This window comes from Spermophilus citellus (assembly GCF_964194105.1).
Source record: "Spermophilus citellus genome assembly, chromosome: 4".
Taxonomy (NCBI): domain Eukaryota; kingdom Metazoa; phylum Chordata; class Mammalia; order Rodentia; family Sciuridae; genus Spermophilus; species Spermophilus citellus.
The window spans coordinates 68,861,897-68,886,990 of record NC_138185.1 but is presented as its reverse complement, the minus strand read 5'-3'; the positions used below and the strand labels follow the sequence as shown (position 1 = coordinate 68,886,990).

Genomic DNA, 25,094 nt, shown 5'->3' with positions numbered 1-25,094 from the left:
TTTGTGTGTGCACACTCGTGTGTGTGCGTGCATACCATGTTGCACTGGAATGAAACCCCAGGCTGGCTTATGCTAAACAAGTGCCTTTCTTCCTCTGCTTATAAGGCCACCAGTCCTACTGGATTAGAGCCTTATCCTGATGGCTTCATTTAACCTTAATTACCTCCATAAAACCCCATCTCCAAATGCAGTCACACTGGGGGTTGATTCTTCAACATACCAGTTTAAGTGAGGGGGGCACAACAGTCCATAGCACTGGGAATTTTTTTTCCTCAGCAGTTCTAGGGATTGAACCTGGGGCCTCACTCATGCCAGGCAATTGCTTTTCCACTAAACTACATCTCCAACCTCCTAACATGTATTTTTTTTTTTTAAAGAGAGAGTGGAGGACAGAGAGAGAGAATTTTTAATATTTATTTATTTTTTCTTAGTTCTCGGCAGACACAACATCTTTGTTGGTATGTGGTGCTGAGGATTGAACCTGGGCCGCACGCACGCCAGGCGAGCGCGCTACCGCTTGAGCCACATCCCCAGCCCCTAACATGTATTTTTAAAAGAAATATATACTTTTTTGAGACAAAATCTTGTTATGTTACCCAGGCTATCTTCCAACTTGGAAATTCAAGTGACCCTCCAACCTCAACCTCCTGAGTAGCTCAGGCTACAGGAATATGCCACCATGTACAGTTCAGAAATGAATTTTTTGATTACTTAATTTAACAATGAAGTTGATGGAATATTACATTTTGGGGACATTTAAATTTTTCAATTTCAAGATGTGATCATTCTTAACCATTTCCTGAAGCCGCCTCAATCATTCCTCCCTCCTCCTAAGAATTGATCCTGTAGCTCTCTTTCTAGCTGTGTGTACAGTGATATTACACTGACAGCTTGAAATTGGCCATGGCAGAAATATTTACATATCAGAAATTGGCAAATATTATAAAGCAGAGCTTTTTGTTTTTCCCTCAGAGATTTGAATTACCAGCATGCCACTGACTAAGCTATAGAATCTCACCAAGTAAAATCACAAGTGAGTAATTTAGAAAATAGTAGAATTGCTGCCTGAATTTAAAAGCTGCTTTGCAGAAGTGTATTGACAAAACGTGTATCAGTCATGGTCTGGTCAGGAAGACTGAACCCACACTAAGTAATTTAGTTGAGAGAATTTAAATTTAATGATGAGGTATCTGAAAGAGGAAGCAAAGCGAGGCACTCTGAGTGAGCAATGGCAGGAAGTTGCCATACAAGGATAAAAAGAGGTGGTGGATGTGGCCAGAACCCTGGGTTTGGCCTCCTGGTGACAAACGGCAGAACCCTATCTGTCCAGAGCTGGGGTCATGGGGCAGGGGGCTGCATCAAAGGTGCTAAAACTGCAGAGGAGACATCTGAGGACTACAAGAAGTACAGAGTCACCTGGCTTCTCTCCTTCCCCTTCAATATCCTGCTAGTGCTATTGGTCAAACCTACATGGGGCTTATTGGCAAGGGACTTCTGGGAGGGTAGTGAGCAGGAGACCGTCCCCTGCAGTACAAAACAGAGCTGGAGAAGGACCCAGAATGAATCTGAGGAGAAAAGACAAATGACTAGTACCACATTCAAACCTCAACAACCAAGAAAAAGGAAGGACCGAAGGTGTCGCACTGGTTATGTGCTTGCCTAACATATACAAGGCCCTGGGTTCTAACCCTGGCACTACAAAAGAAAGGAAAAAAAAATGTGTGGAACTTTGGGTTTGATCCACAATACCACACACACAACAAAGTAGAAAATAGAACAAGGATTTTAAGAATGTGTATAATTACATATTAATTCAGAGATTAATTTATTGTAAATTTTTGGCAGGAAATCAGAATTATCCAATACTCAAGAAAGGACAATCATTCCAGGGATACATCAAAGGGGATATTGAGGGCTAGGGGTGTAGCTCAGGGTTAAAGCACATGTTTAGCACATGTGAAGCCTGGGTAATATCCCCAGCACTGAACCAGAAGAATCCCAAGTTCAAAACTAGCCTCAGCAATTTAGCAAGGCGGCCCTAAGCAATTTAGCAATACCTTGTGTCAAAATAAAACCTAAAAGAGGCTAAGGATAGCCTTGAGTAAATTCCTGCTCTTTGACAACTCTGCCCAGCCCCGCCCTGCCCCCCCCAAGTTCTTTGGCTGGTTCTAATCTTATTTATTTACTTATTTATTTATTTTTGGTACTGGGAATTGAACTCAGGGGCACTCAACCACTGAGCCACATTTCCAGCCCTATTTTGTATTTAGAGACAGGATCTCACTGAGTTGCTTAGCATCTCACTAAATTGCTTAGCACCTCACTAAGTTGCTGAGGCTGACTTTGAACTGATACTCTCAGCCTCCGGAGCCACTGGGATTACAGACTTGGGCCACCTCCAGGCTCCTAGTTCTAATCTTATCTGACCACCTACAGTGACTCTTTGCATTCACTCTTTGCCCTGCGTTCAGCTCTCTAAACCTCTGTGGCTACCTTAACCCTTTCCTAGCCTTTCTGTAATGCAAACACACTCACACACATAAAATTGTGTAAAGTGTGATTTGTGACTTGAGTGTTACAGATACTAGTAATTAAAATTGTAATAAAAGAACCTGGGGGCTGGGGCTGTAGCTCAGCGGCAGAGTTCTTGCGTAGCATGCGTGAGGCACTGTGTTTGATCCTCAGCACCACATAAAAATAAACAAATAAAATAAAGGCATTCTGTCCATCTACAACCACAAAACAAAAATTAAAAACAAAACCTGGGCTGGGCATGGTAGGGCATGCCTGTAATCTCAGTGGAGACTGAGATAGGAGGATCACAGGTTCAAAGCCAGCTTCAGCAACTTAGGCTCTAAGTAATTTAGTGAGACCCTAACTCAAGATAAAACAAAAAAAAGTGTGGGGGGGCTGGAATTGTGGCGCGGTGGCAGAGCACTTGCCTAGTATGTGTGAGGCACTGGGTTCGATTCTCAGCACCATGTATCAATAAATAAAATAAAGGCCCATTGACAATTTAAAAAATATATTTTTTTTAAAAAAAAGGGGGGGCTAGAGATGTGGCTCAGTGGTTAAGTACTCCTGGATTCAATCCCTAGTACCAAAAAAAAAAAAAAAGAAAAGAAAAGAAAAAAAAAAGAACCTGTGATTGCCTGGCTTAAGACTACCAGGTGACCCACAAGTCTTCTGTGAACTGCCACTGGTGAGAGTGGTCTAGCCTGTGAGTTACTGTTATGAATTTAATGTTATGGAAAGGCACAAACGTGTGTGGTTAATGACAGCATGCTCACAACAGGTTTTCTCAGCAATTCTAGGAAGATGCCCCAGAAAATCCTTAAAGGAACCAAAAAAAAAAAAAAAACAATAAATCATTCACAATGATGTCAACACAGGATTCCAGTCCAGCTGCAAGCTGGGATAGAGGAGGCAGCAGCATATAAATGAGAGAAACTTCAGGAACTGTTTCGGTCTCACAAAATTTCAAGGTAATTTAATAGAAAAACTAAGCAGCAATTTGAAGGGAGTGAAAGAGGAAGGCACAAGAAATCCAGCAAGCTGCCACGTAGCGACAATAATTCAGCTTGGGGTATTTCTTGCAGGTGTGTGTGTTCATAAGGAAGTTCTAGAATAGAACATGTTTAGGTAAAGAAGGATGTCATCAGGGGAGGGGCAGGTTGGGGCTTATACAGGGAGTGAGGGGTGTTCTTAAAGGCCCCATCTCCAGGGGCTAGGCCCAAATTCCCTTCCTTAGAACTGCCTCTCACACAAACCCTCTAAAGGGATGTGTTAGTCCACCTTGCCAGAGCTGCTTGCATCAGGGTTGGACATCTGACATTTTAACTCACTAGGATGTGAGTTAAAGAGCTGAAGTAAATGCCAAGATCAGCTGCATTGTTCTGAGCGAGCTAAGCCACTAACATAGACCCAACACGTTTGTGTCTGTCATGTCAGAATTTATTCAATAACAACACATTCACAAGCTACATCACTTTCATAGGTTGCAGTTCACCACGTACTCATGTGTCACTTGGTAGTCACAAGCCAGGCAATCACAGGTTCTCTTATTCCAACTTTAATTGCTAATATCTATAACACTCAAGTTACACATCACACACACAACAATAGATAAAAGTAAGAAAAGGCTAAGGAGGGGTTAAAGTGGCCCCAGGGCTCAGGAGGAGAGCCCAGGAGAGCTGACACAAATGCAAAAGAATCACTGCGGGTGGTCAGATAATGTTAGGAACCAACCAAAGAATTTGTTCAGAGGCAGAGCTGGAGGTGAGAGGGATTTCAAAACAGCATGTGGTTTCAAAATGGGCCACTTCAAGCAGGGAGAGCAAGCTAAGCTGAAGCCCAGGGAGAGTCCAGAATTTTGGAGACTTGACCTTGTGAACTTGTGACCCTTTCAAGGGGAACTTGTGACTTGTTCACCTGATGTCAAGGTGTGCTGCTACAAACAGTCTTGGGATGCTTCTCCTTTTATGTGTTCCAGGTGAGGGGGCTACTTCATTAGTGGTCTGGTGCATTTGATAAGCTCACAGGCCTATTTTTTTTTATATGGGTTTAACACTCCCATGCATCTATATGCTTCTGATTTAAATTTGTAAGTTCAAAGGTGGTTTGTTGGTTGGTTTGGGGCTGTTTTTTGTTTTGTTTTGTTGGTGGTGGTGGTGGTGGTGGTGTTTCTGGTACCAGGGATGCTCAACCATTTAGCCACATCCCCAGCCCTTTTTATATTTTGTTCTGAGACAGGGTCTCGCTAAATTGCTGGCTTTGAACTCACCGTCCCCTTGCCTGAGCCTCCTGAGCCTCTGGGATTACAGGTGTGCACCACCACGCCTGGCTACGGGTGGCCATTTTTTTTTTTAAAGAGAGAGTGAGAGAGGAGAGAGAGAGAGAGAGAGAGAGAGAGAGAGAGAGAGAGAGAGAGAGAGAGAGAGAGAATTTTCAATATTCATTTTCTAGTTCTCGGCAGACACAACATCCCCGCTGGCATGTGGTGCTGAGGATCGAACCCGGGCCGCACGCATGCCAGGCGAGCGAACTACCGCTTGAGCCACATCCCCAGCCCCACGGGTGGCCATTTTTAATAGCACAATTAATTTATCAGTTTGTGCCTATGACTGTGCTGTGCAGACAGTGCTGGGTATTGCAGCCAGGTGTCATATTGCTAGGCAAGTGCTCTACCACTCAGCTACCTTCACAGTCCTGTTGGTGGTTGTTTACTTATACAACGTGTAGAGGCATTCTACCTTAGCACTTGTACTCAAAATGAAGTAACTCAGGTCTGGGGATGTAGCTCAGTGATACAGCACTTGCCTAGCATGATGTATGAAGTGCTAGGTTCAATCCCCAGCAACACCACAGAAAAAGAAAAATGGAGTTAACTTGCGGCAATCTACTACTTTACAAAATGGAGTAACTCAGAGCCAGGCACAGCCCACTTTCCAAATCCACCAAGTATAAGGCTGGGTTTCTGGGGAACAGGAACAGAGCCTGAGGAAGGAGCCAGGCCACAGAGCATGTGGAGAGAAAAGCAGACATGAAAAAGAAAACAGAAGCATGAGACAAATGGACAAGAGAATGGATGCAACAAAAGTGGAATGAACAAAGTCTACCACAGAAGTCTCTGCAACTGGCTATTGTGTGTGAATGCACCCAGTTACTGGAGGCTCGGGAAGGAGGCAGGTGTTCCCTGGCAGTGGGAGAGGTGATGCTATAGGTTCTGATTCTCTCAAGTAGCCTCTTGGAGAGTTGCTTTGTGTTATGTACCACACAGATGCTAGGACATGGGAGGTGTGGAGCTACATAAAACATGACTCTGGCCAGGCATGGTGGTGCATGCCTATAATCCCAGCAGCAGCCTGGGAGGCTGAGGCAGGAGGATCACAGGTTCAAACCAGCCTCAACAATTTAGCGAGGCTATAAGCAACCCAGTGAGACCCTGTCTCAAAAATTTAAAAAAGGCTGGGGATTTGACTCAGTAGTTAAGTGCCCCTGGATGGTTACTGGGATTATTTGATTCCACTAGGCAGGAAGAGCAAAGATATGTGATAATGTTTTTTATTTTATTTTTTAAGTAAATAAAAATTTGAAAAAATAAAATAAAACATGACTCTGCCAGCAGGCAATTGGAGAGAACCCAGCGAGAGAAGGGGTCATATATTCTGGGAACACTTCTTACTTAGAGACCATGTATGAACAAGGAAGGTCACGTGACCTCTGAGTTGTTTCCTACCAGAAGAGAAGGTGGGTTCTTCCAGGCAGAAGGATCAACATATGAAAAGACAGAAGTGAGAAAGACACAGCCCCAGCCCAGGGAGCAAGGGGAGTTGGAATGCAATTAAGTAGATAAACTAACCAGGCACAGTGGTGCATGACTGTAATCCCAGCTGCTGAGGAGGCTGAGACAGGAGGATGGTGAGTTCAAACCCAGCCTCAGCAATGGCAAGGTGCCCCTGAGTTCAATCCCTGGTACCAAAAAAAAAAAAGAAGAAGGAAGAAGAAAGGGAAAAGGAGGAGGAAGAAGGAGGAGGGGGAGGAGGGAGGAGGGGGGAGGAGGGAGGAGCGAGGAGGAAGGAGGAGGAAGGAGGAGGAAAGAGGAGGGAGGAGGGGGGAGGAGGGAGGAGGAAGAAGGGGGGAGGAGGGGGGAGGAGTGAGGAAGAAGAAGAAGAGGAGGAGGAGGAAGAGGAAGAGGAAGAGGAGGAAGAAGAAGAGGAAGAGGAAGAAGAAGAAGAGGAGGAAAAGAAGGAGGAGAAGGAGGAGAAGAAGGGGAGGAGGAAGAGGAGGAGGAAGAGGAGTCTAGGAGTCTGACAGAACATAATGATTAAGACACCAGTGGAAGAGTCAGACTAACCAGGGCCCAAGCCCCAGCTCTGTGTTCAGTTCCCTCCATTCTGTAAAATGGGTCTGATCAGAGTACAAGCTCATGGAGTGGCTGACATGGTTAACTGAGCCCCTGTGGATTAAGTGCTTAGCACAGAATCTGACACACTATGAATACTGATTAACTGTGTTGTAGTGAAGAACCTGGAAAATCAAAGCCCTGGAGAGGAACAAAGAAAGAAAATCATTTGGGAGATTGGAGCAGATTCATGGGACACAGAGAGAGAGGCTCCTGTTCTGGAGTGAGTCACAGGGGAAGCCTGGATCACGCTTACCACCAACAGTGGTATTTGCAAGTCCCCATCATGGCCTCTATATTCTTTGCAGATATCAGTCTTATACCAGTCTCTGTCCAGAAGCTTAGAGTCTAATAATAAATCTGATTAAAATAAAACACCTCCTCTGACCATGCCACTCACAGGATTCACTTGGAATTAATTTATCTAATGGGTTAATATACTTAAATCAGCTTTTTTTTTTTTAAGAGAGAGTGAGAGGGGGGGGAGAGAGAGAGAGAGAGAGAGAGAGAGAGAGAGTGAGTTTTTTTAATATTTATTTTTTTTTAGTTCTCGGCAGACACAACATCTTTGTTGGTATGTGGTGCTGAGGATCGAACCCGGGACGCACGCATGCCAGGCGAGCGCGCTACCGCTTGAGCCACATCCCCAGCCCCTTAAATCAGCTTTTGCTAGCAGGATTAGTGCCTGGAAATCCAATGCTAGTGTTTCCTGCTAGCTGTAAATGACAATGAGAACCAATTTTTTTTGGGGGGGGGAATTACCAGGGATTGATTTCAGGGGCACTTGACCACTGAGCCACACCCCCAGCCCTGTTTTGTATTTTATTTAGAGACAGGGTCTCACTGAGTTGCTTAGCACCTCACTTTTGCTGAGGTTGGCTTTGAACTCATGATCCTCCTGCCTCAGCCTGCTGAACTGCTGGGATTATAGGTGTGTACCACCACACCCTGCGAGAATCAATATTTTAAAATTTTTTATTCTAATTTGTTATATATAACAGCAGAATGCTTTGCAATTCATATTATACACATATCTCTGAAGAATCAATATTTTTGCTATAAGTTTCTTCTACAGAAATTTCTCAGGGGCTGGGGATATAGCTCACTTGGTAGAGTGCTTGCCTCACATGCATAAGGCCCTGGGTTCCATCCCTAGGACCACACACACACACACACACACACACAGTAAAAAAATTTTTTTTCAACGTACAATTTGATAAACAAAATGTATAATCTATTGCAATATTTTAGTAATATAAGTGAACTTTATACACTCTCAACTGTATCTTTCATTATTTTTTTTAAGGGGAAAGATTAGGGGACAGGGTTGTGGCTCAGTGTTAGAGTGCTTGCCTAGCATATGTGAGGCACTGGGTTCAATCCCTAGCACCACATAAAAATAAAAACAAATAAAATAAAGGTATTGTGTCCATCTACAACTAAAAAAAATTTAAAAAGAGGAGTAACATTCCATTATGTATATATGCCACATGATTCATGGTGGGATAGGGAGAGGGAGCATGAGAGGAATAGATGAACTCTAGATAGGGCAGAGGGGTGGGAGGGGAAGAGAGGGGTCATGGGGTTATTAATGATGGTGGAATGTGAGGATCATTGTTATCCAAAGTACAGGTATGAAGACATAAATTGGTGTGAATATACTTTGTATACAACCAGAGATATGAAAAACTGTGCTCTATATGGGTAATAAGAATTGTAATGCATTCTGCTGTCATATGTAAATTTAAAAAAGGATGGGTTCACTTGTGCATATATGCAAAAAAAGAGGAAAGAAAGGTTTATTTTGGTTCATCATTACCATCTTCATCTTGAGATATCTTCAAGAAAATGACTTACAGAAGCCACTGCTGCTTGTCTTGTTCACATACTTAGAAGCCATAACTGTTAGTTTGTACTGAGTTAAAACTAAGAGCCTCCTTAACAGTTTGTACTGAGTTAAAACTAAGAGCCTCCAGAGCCAGGCATGGTGGCACACATCTGTAATCCCAGAAGCTTGGGAGGCTGAGGCAGGAGGATCATGAGTTCAAAGCCAGCCTCAGTAACTTAGTGAGGCCCTAAGCAACTCAGTAAGACCCTGTCTGTAAATAAAATATTAAAAAAGAATAAGGATGTGGTTCAGTGGTTGGGCACCCCAGTTCCAAAACTTAACATAAATAAATAAATAAAATGAGCTTCCAGAACTCCGTTCATCCCATAGAGTGGTAAATAAAAAAGTAAATCAAAACACTTTTGAATAAGATGGTGGATGGTACCATTTCAAATAAAAATTAGGACACTGTAAAATTCATATCACATATGATTCAATGAGAAACATCTCCATGTTAACTATTAAGCCACAATTCACTGTTGTAAGTATCCCATTTAGGAAGACTGATAGCAAACATTATTTAAAGCAACTAACATGTCTTCCTCTAAGATCCTTATGGAATACTGACAATTTCCAGCTTAATTTCTCCACTATTTCATTAAGGGGAAAATATATGAGATGATATTATATGACTATATATTTCTTTCTTTCAATTTTTTTTTAATATTTATTTTTTAGTTTTCGGCGGACACAACATCTTTTTTTTTTTTTAAAGAGAGAGGGGAGAGAGAGAGAGAGAGAAGAGAGAGAGAGAGAGAGAGAGAGAGAGAGAGAATTTTCAATATTCATTTTCTAGTTCTCGGCAGACACAACATCCCCGCTGGCATGTGGTGCTGAGGATCGAACCCGGGCCGCATGCATGCCAGACGAGCGCACTACCACTTGAGCCACATCCCCAGCCCATAATCGACTATATATTTCTATATATTTGAATCTTCTTATTCCATCCAAAAGAAAAATGATGTCAAAAATTTTCAAGAGAGAATCTGGTTGTTCCCAAAGTCTTTTAGGGGGTGGGATTGGGGATTGAAGCCAGGGGCACTTTACCACTGAGCTCCATCCCCAGCACCTTTATTTATTTACTTTTTGTTGTAACACGGTCTCACTAAATTACTGAGGCTGGCCTCAAATTTTTGATCCTCCTGCCTCTGCCTCCCAAGTCATTGGGATTACAGGCATGTACCACCACACCTGGTCTCCAAAGTCATTTTATAATGCAGAGCTATCTCAGGTATTAGTAGGATGAATTTCTACCTAAGAATTTCTCATTGAAAGAGTAAAATAATATCAAGTGATCCATATCAATTTTATTTCCTGGCCTTGACAAATATTCTAAATTCCAATTTCTGGAATACCTCTTTGAAAATTGTCTCCCAACAACAGACCCTGAAAAATCTCCTTAATGGCAGTGAATTGACATCCTTTGAAGAGTTTCTATTTTTGGAAAGCAAAAACTGAGTAGAGCCCAGTCTCATGGATAAGACAGATGATTAGGCTGGATAAACAAGGTGTTTGTTCCATCAGCATTTATTAAACTTTTCTAGTGTATAAGACATTAACTACCCTACATGCTGGGAAGGCATGTAGTCAAATCCTACAGAAAAACTCAAAAGAACTTCTTGAATAACCGCAATAACATGAAGTCCACAGCCCATTAAATAACCAATTGTGACAGACATTTATTTGGCTAAGTGTTTTTATGTTAAAAAGAAGCCTTATTACTGAGTTAGCCTTATTATAATAATTATTAATCTAATTAGGTACAATTGTAATATGTGTAGATTGTGCTTTGTTTTATAATTAATGAGTTTCTGGGAGGTTGTGGGAAAATATTTAAAAATCAAACACAATAGGTACTATTTTAAGAGGAAGAAACTGTGTTCCATTTTTTTTCTAAGCCCCACTTGTTCAGTGTGTCAGAGTCTATCCAGGGACTCTGCTGTGCTCTTGTGCAGAGACTGAAATCTGTGGGAATCTGTTGCCCGAAGGATCAGGATACCCTGGCTTTGAGAAGCCTGAAGCACAGACAGGAATTAGTGGGCTTGTCAAAGGCATGTGACATAGAAGTAAATCCTTTAGGGACTTTTTAACACCATGGTTCTTAGTTTTTGCTCTGGGCATATCTACAAACAGAAAGGTCTTTACCCACCTCTTTATCCTGCTTCATATCTTCTAGACCCAGCTTCCTTCACCTTTTTAGGATTCAGTATGAGCTGCTGGCCATTGGGAACAGAATTGCAGACATTCTACTTAGATCGAATCATAAAATTGCTAGTTTGTAGATCAGCAATGGCAATCTCATATGGTTCAATCTAATATTTTGGGAAAGGGAAGTTATAGTTTAGAAAGCCAACCCTAACATTGTTCTTTCTTCCTTTTCCCTCCCCTGTGTAATAGAGCACTTTCTTCTATGAATCTAGAAATTCTCTATAAATTCCTGCAAATCCTAAGGAGGGTGGGGAAATGTAGGCATCTTGAGCCCCAATCCTCCCACAGGGAGAACAATGGTACACTATAGATTTTATTATAAACTTTTGTATAGTGCCCAAACACTGCTGGCTCCATAGCTGACCCACCTCCATTAACATGATCAGGGCAGGACAGTGCCCTGTCCATCTGTGAGGGAGGACCTCAGGGATGAGAAAATTAAGGCACAGAATCACAATGAAGACACACTGAAATGGGAACTAGTTTCTGAATTCTCTGGAAATTGGCTTCCATTGCAACAGCATAGATAAGGAAACCCTGAGGAATATTTCCATAAGCCAAGCATTTAGAGAGAGAAACAAAACAAAGTCTTTTGGACTGGGACTTAAATTCTTATCTCAGGTTGGTGACAGGTTATAGAATTAAAGGCAAAAAAGACTCTTTTATGGGACAAACTCCTTAGAATTGCCAGACTTGGTGCTTTAAAGACATTTTTCCCAATATACCGGACACATCAGAGTCACTCTCCCACATAGGTTCTCCAATGTGGCTAAAATTTGAATTGCTGTCCAATTGCCTCTCGAATTTGTTACATTCATCGGGCTTTTCTCCTTGTGTATAATGAGACTTGAGCTCTGATTGAAGCTTTTCCTACATTCCCCACATTTATAGGGTCTCTCCAGTGTGAATTCACCAGTGGGTAATGAGGCTTGAGCAGTCACTGAAACTTCTCCCACACTCGAGATACTTGTAGGATTTCTCCTGTGGATCCTCTGGTGGCTGGTGAGGACAGAACCCTTAGTGAACTTTCCCCAATCAAAGTGCAAGCTATTGGGGAATCTTCTTCCATACCCATTATATTTATGGGGTTTCTCTCCTGTGTGGATTCTCTGGTGCATAATAATGTTTGGGCTCTGGTTAACACTTCCAGCTCTCTGCATATTTATAGGGCTTTTCTCCTGTGTGGATTCTCTGGTGTCCTGTGAAGTTAGAATGATCACAGAAGCCTTTCTCATATTCAGGGTCCTGGGAAGGCTTTTCCCCAGTGTAGTACATTCTCGGATGGCAGATCAGATGTGAGCTTTGGCAAAGCTTTTCCCACAATGGCTATATTCATAAGGTTTCTTTTCTCCTGTGTGGCTGACCTATGGATGGCTAGATATGGTTGAAGATTTTCCATAGTCAAAACTCATACTGGGGGGCTGGGGATGTGGCTCAAGCGGTAGCATGCTCGCCTGGCATGCGTGCGGCCCGGGTTCGATCCTCAGCACCACATACAAAGATGTTGTGTCTGCTGAAAACTAAAAAATAAATATTAAAATTAAAAAAAAAAACATACTGGATTTTTCTCCTGCATAGGTACCCTGAGGACCTATGACTTTATCTACATCTCTTTCTGGAGGAGAGACTGACTCTAGTCCAACTTGCAGCAGGGCTATTCCCCATTGCTGTTCTGCCCCATATCTTTTTTTCCAGTCTTTCCAGCAATTACAGTATTGGAAAACATCCATTTGGGAGCTTTCTAATGATACCCTTGGTAGTTCCACCTTCCCTGAAATGCCCTGGCTTGAATTTTCCTCATACTCACTTCTTGCTCCAAGATCTGAAAGAATGAAATGAGACTAACTACAATTGAAACCTATATTCTGAAACCAGAAAAATGGAAACAAGGTGAAAGAGGTCTTCACTGGATGCTTAAAAAAAAGCTATTGAAGGTGACAAAATATGGTCAATTTTACATTCACCAGGATCAAATAAACCAGAGTATAGTGGAACCATGGTCAATGTGGATAGACTTACGGGTCTTACTCATTTTTCCAGCTTCTAGACAAGTTCATATGGACAAAATCTGTGAAAAGGAGGGAGGCAGAATCTAGACCATTCCTCATTAGCCAGATTCTAGACCATTCCTCATTAGCCAGAGCAGCTCCCCGCTCCTCAGGAGCTCTGACCCAAGCATGGCTTCTCCTTTTCTCCCATCTCCACTTATCAACAGGAAATACTAAAAGCCACCTTTCTCTTCTAGATACTGTCTTTGGGGTGAAAGGACACTCCTTAGACTAATTCTACTGGCCTTTCTCCATCCCCTGACTTAGAAGTGGGAGAAATGGCTTCTTTGATTAATGAGGAGCTGGGCATACAAGGCTCAGAGACCAATAGCAAAGGCTTTATCTTTTAAGAATGAGGCTGGGGTAGTCCATACTGCCAGTGGCTGGATAAGTCAATCTGCTGGATCCTGGGGTTATTAGGAAGCCCTCTGTGGCCACAGGCCTCAGTTGCATTCTCAACAGCCCCCCCCCCAAAGCTGCCATTTTCATCTCAATGTCTAACTCTTAAATCTCTCCCAGTTGGTCTAGAATCTGGGTAGGAGAAGAAGAATACCCCCTAAATTCCAACAAAATTCCTAAAATTCTTCTCCACTTGGGAGGGGAACTTATCTTAACAATAAGAAATTCATCCCATCAATAATCTAGGGTTGACTATAGTTTTAATTTGGAGTTTTCCATGCTCACTTTTTCTTAAACTTTGTTTTGTTTTGTTTTTGTGCTTGCAGTACTGGGAATCAAACCCAGTGCCTCACACATGCTAGGAAATTATCCCCAGCTGAGCTACATGCCCAGTCCTTTTTATTTCCAGACAGGGTCTTGCTATATGGCCCAGGCTGCCCTTGAAAAGCTTTGATCCACCCACCTCCTAATCAGCTGAGGCATGCCCCACCATATCCATGCTCACTTTTCCCACTGACCTGGTCAAGTGATAGTTAATTTTAGCTAAAATTCAGATAGAGGGCTAAGGATGTAGCTCAGGGGTAGAGCACTTGGCCTAGCATGTGCCAAGTCCTGGGTTCGATCTCCAGCACTACGATCAATCAATTGACCAATTAATACAATAAAATTCAGACAGAAATTTAAAAGAAGGGGCTAGGGGCATAGATCAGTGGTAGAGAGCCTGCCTAGAATATATGATGTTCCAGGTTTAATCCCTAGTATTCTGAAAAAAAGAAGAAAGAAAGGGAGGGAGAAAGAGGGAAGGAGGAAGGGAGGAGGAAGGGAAGAAGAAAGGAGGAAAGAAAGAGAAAGGAAGAAATATTTTTTAAAAATAATTTTTAATTGTAGATGTACCAATATCTTTAATTATTTTTATGTGGTGCTGAGGATAAAACCCAGTGCCTCACACTTGTGTCGCAAGCGCTCTACCACTGAGCTACAGCTACAGCCCAAGAAAGAAATCTTTTAAGAGGAAAATTATAGCTCAGAATTTGGTTTTATCTTTTTTCCAAGGAAACTAAATTTTCAACCTAGGAAACAGGCTTATCTGGGTGCCATTTGCTTCTCTGTTCATTTCTCAACTCTTTAATGATAAACTAGAGAACATTAAGAGCTTGGGTTCCTGTTATGATTTAGATATTAGGTGTTTCCAAAAGCTCATGTGGAAGACAATGCAAGAACATTCAGAGTTGATATGACTAGGTTATAAAAGTCTTAACCCTGTTGGGGATTAACTGAGTGGTAACTGAAGGCAGGCAGGGTATGGCTGGAGGAGGTGGGCACTGAGGGAGTGCCTTTGGAGAGAGAGAGAGAGTGTGTGTGTGTGTGTGTGTGTGTGTGTGCATGTATGTGTATATATATATATATTTGTTTGTTTGTTTGTTTGTTTTTTGGTACTAAGGATTGAACTCAGGGGCACTCAACCACTGAGCCACATCGCCAGACCTATTTTGTATTTTATTTAGAGACAGGGTCTCGCTGAGTTGCTTTAGGACCTTACTTTTACTGAGGCTGGCTTTGAACTTGTGATCCTCAGTCTCAGACTCCAGAGCTACTAGGATTATAGGCGTGTGCCACCACACCCAGCTGGAGCATATATTTTTTATATGGTGAGTGGAGTCTCTCCTTCTGCTTCCTGATCATCATGTGAGCTACTTCCCTCCACCATGCTTTCACCGTGATGTTCTGCCTCACCTCCATCCTTGAGGAATGGAGCTGGCTGTCTATGGACTTAGACCTCTGAAACTGTGAGCCCCCAAATAAACTTTTCCTCCTCTAAAATTGTTCTTGTCAGATCTTTTAGTCAGAGCAGCAAAAAAGCTGACTAAAACAATTCCTTTCCCAAGGTTGGCTTGTCCATGTCCAGAATTCCAGGGCTGGCTACTTTGTTGGTAGTCAGCCAACTATTTTATTGGGCTAGTTCCCACTCATTTTATACCTGTGCAGGAAGTTTCCAAATTTCCTTGAAGTCCTGGAGATGGCCATTCCAAAGTGCTTCACTCCTCTTCAGCTTGGAGTAGAAATGGAAGTCCTATCCAATCCTATCCAAGGAAAAGCAAGAAGGAACATTGAGTTTTTCTGTTAATTCACTTTTTGTTTATCTGGAAGTAGTATATGAAATGAGAATGGAAATACCTCCCAGAAAGGTCTAGTTTTCAAAAGAAAAAGTTAATAACTCAGGAAACTTTCCCTCTTTCATTCCCTTGAGGAGTATATGACAATGAACTTATCTATTTTTAAAATAATTCTAATGACCAGGCATGGTAACCCCAGGGGCTTAGAAGGCTGAGACAGGAAGATTACAAAGTTAAGGTCAGCCTGGACAACTTAGTGAGACCTTGTCTCAAAATAAGAAATAAACAGGGTTGGGGAAATAGCACCTCTAGGTTTAATCGCTAGTGCCAGAAGGAGAAAAAAAAATGATGATGATAACTAACATTTTCTGAGCGCTAAAAATGTGTCAGGTCTTAGTAACATCCAGTGAGGTGGATACCATTATGTCCATTTTAAAGATGAGAAAATGGAGGCTCAGAATGTTTAACCAGTTTGCCCCAAAACAGACAAGTCTTTTTTTTTAAATTTAAGTTCTAATTAGTTACACATAACAGTAGCAGACACGTCTTTTTTGGGAGGGCGCTGCTAAGGATTGAACCCAGGGCTTCGTTCATGCTAAGCACAAACTCTACCACTGAGCTATACCCACAGCCTCTAGACAAGTCTTTTATTTTGGGGGGAGGTACAAGGAATTGAACTCAGGGTCACTCAACCACCAAGCCACATTCCAGCCCTATTTTTTATTTTGCTTAGAGACTGGGTCTCACTGAGTTGCTTAGTGCCTCACCGTTGCTGAGGCTGGCTTTGAACTCGCAATCCTTCTATCTCAGCCTCCTGAGCCTATGGGATTACAGTTGTGCGTCACCATGCCCAACCCTAGACAAGTCTTTACGTGATCAACATATAAGCAAAGTTCACCTCTATGGGGTGCTTTAGATGAAAACAAAGGACTGAAAAAAAAAAAAAAGAAAGGACTAAAACTTTAAGAACCTCCAACTTTTATCTTCTCTGTATCTACTATATTGTTACTAAAAGTAGTCAGGAAGAACCCATTCCTACACAAAATGTTCTTAATGAGTCAGCCTGGACTACTAGTTCAGCAGAGGGCTGAGCTGAATAATATTTGAGGATAGGAAGTAAACAACATTTTCCCAAAGACATGTCCATTTTACTCCTGTTGAGGTCATTCCAGACTAGAGGCAGCAGAGCCAGGACGATAATCATGTTATGTCTCTTGACTCCCAATCTCCAATGCCTCCCATAGGACTTCATCTCTACCACTGTTTGAAGTGTTCTGGGGAGGAGAGTTTGCCACTGGAATCCTTCCTCAATCCTTAGGGACTAAGTCTTCTCAGATCATCTTGAAACTCCTCTGTTATTTCATCACCGTGTCCTGTTGTACCTTCTGGTGCTGTCTCCCACATCCCTCAGGATTGCCCTCTAACCTGCAGGAGGCCTCCTGCCACCTCTAAGACATCAAGGGTATTAGCTAGGGTCCTGGGACTCATCAGGACATCCATCTCATCATAGAAGGCACAGGTGCCTGGCATATGGGTGTTCTTGGCTTTGTTGGTCTGAAAGTTTTTGAACCAGTAGCAACACTGCTCCAGCATCCACAAAAAGCCACATTATCCCACAGCTGCGCAGCCACAATCTGATATACCTGATGGCTCTGATGCAGCTGCAAGTTTCTCATGAATGTAGGGCTTACAAAAATTCTCAGGTAAATTTTAGTTTCTTTATACTCCCAGTGCATACCTAGGGGAAAGGGACAGTGGTTAAATCAGGATGATACCCCTAGTTTTATAATAAAGATGACAGAAGACACTCTTCCACATTCCTTCCACAGCATTTCAGTGATTTCCTAAGAAACAAACAAATGGGTTTTCTCCCTCTATGACAAGACTTGATGTGACAACATGCACATATTTATTTTTAGACATATGAACACTATTCTTATGTAACACAGCTCCTCCTTTTTATCCATTGTTCAGGCAAACAAATGGTTCTTCCATTTGTATATAAAAATAGTCTTTCCTGGCTCTTCCCAAACCATTACAATATGCCATGAATGCAGGTTGTACCCTGAGAAAATAAGGGCCTCAGCCATGTGAGGTAAGTACTCTTACACTGTGCTACATTCCCTTTTGATTTTGTTTTGAGACAGCTAAGCTACCCAGGCTGGTCTGAAACTTGTCATGCCTCAGTCTCCAGAGTAGCTGGGATTACAAACTGTGCCCAGCAGAGAACTGGCTGGGATGAGGTTCTCTCCAATCCTGTTAACTAACACCCTACTTCCCCAATATTGTGACAACAAGGTCTTACCAGAAGGACTATGAAACAGGGCTGTGAAACCAGGGCTTCTCCAGGCTTCTTCAGCCCTCCATTTCTTCCCCCTCAGAATCTGCTGTCATGGCTCCCACATGTTATTGTTCCAAAAATGCTGCTGTATGACCTAGGTTCTGTCCCTGCTTCCCTGACCCAGCTTCTGACACATTTTTATCCAGCATTGCCATCTCCTGTTCCCAACAACCCTTGAGCAGTTCTTGCTCCACAATGTGCTGCCCAAGAAGACAACCTGCCACCTCTGGGATGGGGGTGGCAACCTGTGGGCACATCCGGGTATCCATCTCATCACAGAGGTGCAGATGCCTGGCATATGGGTGCTCCTGGCTTTGCACTAGTTGGTTTGCAGGTTTTTGAACTGCTCCAGGATCCACAGGAAGCCACATTCTCAAAGCCATTTAGCTACAGTCTGACATACCTGGCAGTTCTGGTGCAGATATGGAGTTTTTCATGGATCCTTGACTCACTGAGAATTCCCAGAAAAATCTTGGTTTCCTCATAGTCCCTCCTCTAGGCCTTGTCACTTCTGCTTATTCCAGGCCTTGGCTTTTATCAAGATTGGCACTTGGGCCAGGTGTGGTGGTACATGCCTGCAAGCCCACCAGCACAGGAAGATCTTGAGTTCAAAGCCAGCCTTGGCAACTTAGTGAGGCCCTAAGCAACTTAAGGACACTCTGTCTCAAAATAAAAAGGGCTGGGGATGTAACTCAGTGGTAGAACACTCCTGGGTTAAATCCTTAGTACCAAAAAAAAAAAAAAATGGTATCTCCTGGGTTAAATCCTTAGTACCAAAAAAGGAAAAATGGTATTTGGCCAGCTTTGGCTCTTACCCACTCACTGAGCACTCTCCCCCACTCTCCTCTCTCCTTCTCTCTGCAGTGGTGAAGATCTGGGCTCTGTAATTACTCCTGCTCACTCTAGGCCTGTAGATTGGAAAATCTGTTTGTAGGGAGACAAAGAGACATAGGGTTTGGTGAATCTAATCCCAACTACATTACAGAATTAGGAGGAAAGAGAATAATATTTTTTAAAAAAAAGTCTAAGGGAATTCTTATAAAGCCTCAATGAAAATAATATTAAGGACTATAAAGGAACAATAAGAAAAAAATTCAGACCCATGCTCATGTATTGTGTAATAAATAAAACTAAGATGAGCTTCCAATCTAATGTCTTTTTGGGCTCAAGAAATTCATCCTTAGAGGGGCTGGGGTTGTGGCTCAGTGATAAAGTGCTCACCTAGCACATGCAAGGCCCTGGGTTCGATCCTCAGCACCACATATAAATAAATAAAATGAAGGTATTGTGTCCAACTACAATTAAAAAAAATAAAAATTAAAAAAAAGAAATTCATCCCTAGAGATGCTAATATGATGTTGGATTTCTGTTTCTTTTCAAGTAGAATTAAAGAAGGGAGTAAATTTGAAAAATTCAACCCCAAAAAAGTCTGAGGTAGGGAATACTACAGAAACCCTTCAGTTAACTTTAGACTCCTTTAGACATCCTTACCTAGTGGGATGCCTCCTTTGCAGAATTCTCCCAAGTTATTTTTAGGTGGCTCTTCTATCCAGGTTCTGGTTGCTCCTGTGCCTTCTGGGAGACATACACAGACACATAACCAAATGTCACCACCTCCTGAAGAAACATGATACCCCTCCTCAAAACACATGCCTGGGAACTGGAGATGCAGCTCAGAGGTAAAGCACTTGCCTAGCATGTGTGAGGTCCTGGGCTCGATCCCCAGTACCAAAAAACAAAACAAACAAAAAACAACACATAACCTTGCCTGGGGGTGTGGCTCAGTGGTAGTCTAGCATAAGCAGGGTTTGAATTTTCAACCTCCCCACATCCCACATATACAATATTGGGACAAAATACCTGAGTCAGAGGAGGACAAGTGACAAAACACACATAACAAACCAGAAAGGAGTACTTTGGATTTTATATGCAATAAAGAAAACAGGACAAGGGAGAAGGAATAGAGAAAAAGAAAGAAAAGAAAAGAAAGGAAGAAAGAAAGAAAGAAGCTAATTTTTACTGAACACTCATATTATAAGCTTTACATATTTGCTCAAAGTGACACAGCTAATACAGGACTTATTGGAATTTGAACTCAGGACTAACTGTAGTTTTTAACTTTTTGTTTCTTTCCCCACTACACAATATTTCAGCCATTGAACAATATCTGGATAGAGAATGAAGGAAGTAACCAGAACCTTTAAAGCAAACAAGCAAATCAATATAATATGATGATTTTAGAATCAAGGAAAACAGCAATTTAAATACAGTTCCTCAGTACCATGGAGATTTGGGCAACATTTTGTAGTCTGATGAAATTTTAGAGTCTATTGTATAAGTTACTGGGCTTCCCTTCTCGGTAAAATTCTTTGGGAATTTCTTAGTGCAGAGCGCCCCACTCAAGTAGTAAAAGGTAATCTAAATAAGAGAAAAATATGATTCATCAACTGCTGCTCACTGTCCCCTGGTCACCATTGTGCTTTTCTGCAGGAAGCTAGAGGGTCAGGCAGGGCTAGGGAAGAGAATCAGAACATTAAGAGAATATGGTTCTCAGTTCCTTTCAGAAACAAGCCTGACTGAGTTCAGGAACAGAAGACTCTCTGTATCTCCTTTTTCCTATCAAAGAAAGACTGGCAAAACCCCCAAATAAGGGCAACCCCTATCTTGCCCCTGCAAGAGTTCTGTTTCTATTCTTCACACTTGAATGAATTTTACTTCTTTCACTCTTAAAAAAAATGATACATTTCTAAGTTGAATGTTCTAGATTTTTTTCTCTTCCATATTCATCCAGGCACTGACAGTCAGGATTTTATGACCTGTTTTTCAGTTTGGGTAATATACTTGAGTCATCTGAATTCATCTGGGGATAATTACCTGTTTAAGGATTATTACACTTAAGTTTAACATTATCTTTTGCTTTTCCTACCAAATAACCTTCAAATATGTCCCCACCATAATATGGGACTATCAATCTTCACTCATATAAACAGAAGGGCTGCAGGCTCTCTTAAGTGATTTTACAAAATATGCCAACTGGAGTCCTTCCCTTTGGAGGTACCTAGTTAGGCTCTCACAGATTCACACCATCAGCCTCAGTTTACAAGCTGCATCTTCCAGGAGGAAGGGAGATGTATCTTATATCTTGCATCCTGCACTCAGAGGGCGCTTTCACGCCCTCTCCATAGTCAGTGCCCCCTCCAACCTCATTAGCTCCTGCTTACCATTACCATGGAAGGATAGGAACTCTATTTTGTGGCTTGACTGTTCCTCTGTCTCTGGATGCCAGTTCTTCGCTGCTTGAAACAGACACATGGGTTGTTTGTGCTTATGGTAGATGTTTAGGGAACTCAGTACTAATTCTGAGGGTTCATTCGTCTCTGAAAGGACAATCTCCATTCAAGGACTGCAAGTGCTCAAAATCCTGTAGGAACTGAAACTGAAACATCTCCAGATTCAAAGAAGAAAATGAAAAAGTAAGTCTTGTGCAAATATCTGCAGCAGCAAAGAATGTGCATATGTGGAAGATTTCACAGAGATAAGGTCTAGAACCCAAGCCCACTGCAACCTGACCATCCAGCTCTCCTTGGCATGCTCCTACTTGTCTTGCCAACATGTAAGCAAAATATGTAGGCATGACCAATAATTCAACTATTTTACAATAAGCTCAATAGTGTTAGTAATGACCAGTAAAGTAACTTGCTTCCTCCAACTCACCCAGAAAATGAGAACTGGCATTTTCAGCAATTCTGTGTCTGTAATGCTGGGAATCGAACCCAGGGCTTTGTACATGCTAGGAAGGTGCTCTACCACTGAGCTATATCCTCAACTGAGCTACATCCTCAACCCCAGAAATTCTCTTATTTAATGGCAGAAACCAATACTCAGAGCAGCCAATGTACATATTCTTTGAAGAGATAGTCTGCACTGAGAAGAAAAGCTGCCGTGACCAGGATCAGGGAACAGGCAAACTCCATTTTGACATAAATAGCAAAGTACTATGCCTCATCTACACAGCTGACAATCACATTCTTCTACTTTGGCCAGTCAGAAATTTATTTCCTTATCTCACCTGCAACCCCTGTCTTCCCATTTCTTTCTGCAAATCTTCCACCAGGGCCACGGCCTCCTCTCCAATCTCTGTATGCTGCTGTCTAATCCAGATCTGGATCTCTTGGGGAAAGATAGGAACTGTTCTAGAACTAGTAATTCCAGGATCTGTTCTTTCATTAACTTCTGGTTTCAGCTACTGGTGAAAAATCTTCCAGAGTTGAATAAGGGCCTCCTTGAGTCCAGCTTCTTCTTCTTCCTTTCTTCTTTTCTCCTTCTCCTCCTCCTTCTTTTTTGTACCAGGGATTCAACCAGGGGCACTCAATCGCTGAGCAACATCCCCAGTCCTTCTTTTATTTTTTTATCTTGAGACAGGGTCTTGTTCAGTTACTTAAGGCCTCACTAAATTGTTGAGGCTGGCTATGAACTTGCAATCCTCCTGCCTTAGCCTCCAACAGCCAGATGCTTCTTGATAGTGGAAATGCCAAAAGCTCTGGCAGGAGGTCTTCAGCCCAGAGTCATTCCCTTGAAAGGAAATTTCCTGCTCCCAGCAGGAATCTTCTAGTTTCTACTTGCAACCTTCTTGCACTTGAAGAGTCTGGATCTGTTGAGTCACAGCTACAGCCCTTATTCAGCTCAGAGAACCTTGCAACTATAAAGCTCAAATCTCTTTGTCTCATTGGGAAGTCACCCTTACTTGAGTCATTAGGTGGACCTTCTCTTGAAATCCTAGAACCAAAGACATATATTAGAGTGAAAATCACAAGTGCTAGCCTAACAGAATTGAAGAAGGCAGCCTTCCTATCTGTCTCTCTCCATGTCCTGCTGCCTGTGGAATGTGGCCCTCTACCACTGAGGAGGCAACTTCATAAGGTTGATAAAAGGGGTCAAGAGCTGGTAACTGATGGGAAAGGAGGGGAGCTTAAAGGTATTTGCACAATAGTTTACTTAAGGCTCAGAAAATACCAGTTATCCACACTGAAGAATGAGGATGAGTTTATGGAGATTATATATGAGACAATAAACTGCCTATCTTCCCAAGCCACTGGGCTTCAGAATCATAGAGTGTTACGAAGTGAAGGTCCAGTAAAAGTCAGACTGAGCATAATGTAGCAGCACCTTGGAGAGCAGCATCTGGGTGTTGCCGCCTCTAAAGTCCAGAAATTCTAATATTCCAAACTCGCCCCTGGCTAGGTTCTCGACTTAGCACCCTGTTCAGGATTCCTTAGCCCTAGCATCATAACTCTCTACCAACAGTGTGATCTACTCTACAAGCTCTAAAAGCAAGGACAATAAAAATACAGGGTCACAGGATGTCAGAGTTGGAAGGAAAGTTATTATTTAACTCTACCTTCAACTCTTGGACCTGATACAATCGAAGTTTAGAGATCCCCAGAAACTTGCCCAAGGTCATAGAGCTAGTTTACCGCAGGAAAATGCACCAGTGGCCAGCAGAACATAACTTATACTGGAAGGCTATTCTGCTATGCGGGGCATCTTCTTTGGAAGCTTTTTGGGAACAAATGCAGTCCCTGTGAACCGGGCTGCGTTGAAGGCTAGAGAGCCAGGGACATGCCCTCCGGACCGTGGGTGGCGAGCAGAAGAAGGCCGCCAGCACGAGGGGGCGCATCCTTGCAGGACGCCGGGCCAGGGCCCAGAGCATACGGCCCAAGGCGTCAGCTTGCCTCGCTCATCCTGCAGGGGCGGCCCAGGCCCAGGCCCAGGTGAGAGCCGCTCTTGCTGGCTGAGGCCCGGCGGCTACCGGCCACTGGGCCAAGCGGCACTTTCTCCGAAGTCACACAACGTCCCCCGTGACACTTAAAATCCGAGCCCATTACCCGAAACTCAGGCATTCGGAGGGCCACAAAACCCCGGAGGCGGAAACTCGAGCCTCGGAAGGACTCGGTGTGTCGGAACTACGTTTCCCAAAAGTCTCCGCCCTTAGACTGACAGCAGCGTTAACCAATAAAGTGTGGGAACGTCTCTGGCGCCTATGACCTTCAGACAAATCACTGACAGGAGACGGAATTTTCCCACACTACGCTGCAATTAGAATTGACCCGGGTGGGTGTCTTTGGGCCCTGGTTCCTTGGAGCCTGGCTCGCTCTACCGGGCCCTGTTGGCGCTGAGCTACAGGAATCATTCTTTCTTTTGTTACCAGGGATTGGACCCAGGGATTGAGCTACATCCCTACCCCCTTTTATATTTTATTTTGAAACAGGATCTCGCTATATTGCTTAGGGCCTCATTAAATTGCTGAGGCTGGCTTTGAACTCTCAATCCTCCTGCTTCAGCCTTCCGAACTGCTGGGTTTATGGAGGAGCTCGGAACCTCTCTTTACAAAACGTTTTCCCTTACGGTTAAGCGCGGCTGTTATCCCTGTTGTGGGCGTAAATAAACCGAAGTCACTTGGGCGGGAGTTCCTTTGGCATGGAAGTGGGATTCCAATTCCGACTTTTTTTTTTTTTTTTTTTTTTTTTGTCACTTGACAGTGTCCTCCTTTGGCGTGGATGCCTGCTATGGTAATGCTTCATCCCCACAATTTTCCTCCTTGCCCACCATACACACATAGTCACTCTTTCTCCCTCCCTCCTTCCCTCCCTTCCTCTCTCCCACTCTCCCTTTCTCCTTCTATTGTGTGCACTGTTCAGGTTGGTCCAAGATGAATACCATTTGAGGAACCCATTTTAAAAAAATATTTTTATGTAGTTGGACACAATACCTTTATTTTATTAATTTATTTTCATGTGGTGCTGAGAATCAAACCCAGCACCTGGCACACTGCTAGGCGAGCTGTCTGTAGCTGAGCCACAACCCCAGCCCCTGATTCCATTTTAAGATTGGGAGCCATCTCATCACAAAGTCATGAAAAGTTAATTTCTGTTTTATTTCTATTTGGCCTGACCATACTCTGATGGTTAAACTTGTTTGGAATTCCTGCCTGTGTTCTGAACTCACCCAGGCCTGGCTCTCCTTGACCAGATAACAACCCTCCCTAAAACCTCAGCAGCTCCTCATAAATTCTGATGTTGGAATCTCAATTTACTCCCTACCATGAAATGTTAAGCCATGTAGATCATTAACCTGCTATCTGCCTTTGTATTAGGCTTGCCAGAACCCTGTTAGCTGTTAAGTTTCCAAAACA

General features: G+C 42.8%; 2 protein-coding genes across 7 annotated transcripts in view; one reads left to right on the top strand and one right to left on the bottom strand.

Annotated features, from left to right (window-relative positions):
* The window catches only part of ZNF774 (zinc finger protein 774), a 286,859-nt gene that overhangs the window by 177,764 nt on the left and 84,001 nt on the right, over positions 1 to 25,094 (top strand). The window lies entirely within an intron of this gene.
* ZSCAN2 (zinc finger and SCAN domain containing 2) overlaps positions 13,077 to 25,094 on the bottom strand; it is a 45,815-nt gene continuing 33,797 nt past the window's right edge. Inside the window, exons 3-6 of one of the 6 annotated variants that reach the window (XR_014021574.1) lie at positions 19,394 to 19,477; positions 18,726 to 18,826; positions 17,205 to 17,299; positions 13,077 to 15,528 (exon numbers count right to left, since the gene is read on the bottom strand). The gene's annotated coding sequence lies outside the window, so the exon portion shown is untranslated. Of the gene's footprint in view, positions 15,529 to 17,204; positions 17,300 to 18,725; positions 18,827 to 19,393; positions 19,520 to 21,123; positions 21,348 to 21,971; positions 23,850 to 25,094 lie in introns of those variants that run through there. The other 5 variants (XR_014021577.1, XR_014021578.1, XR_014021575.1 and 2 more) reach the window with 5 other exon arrangements.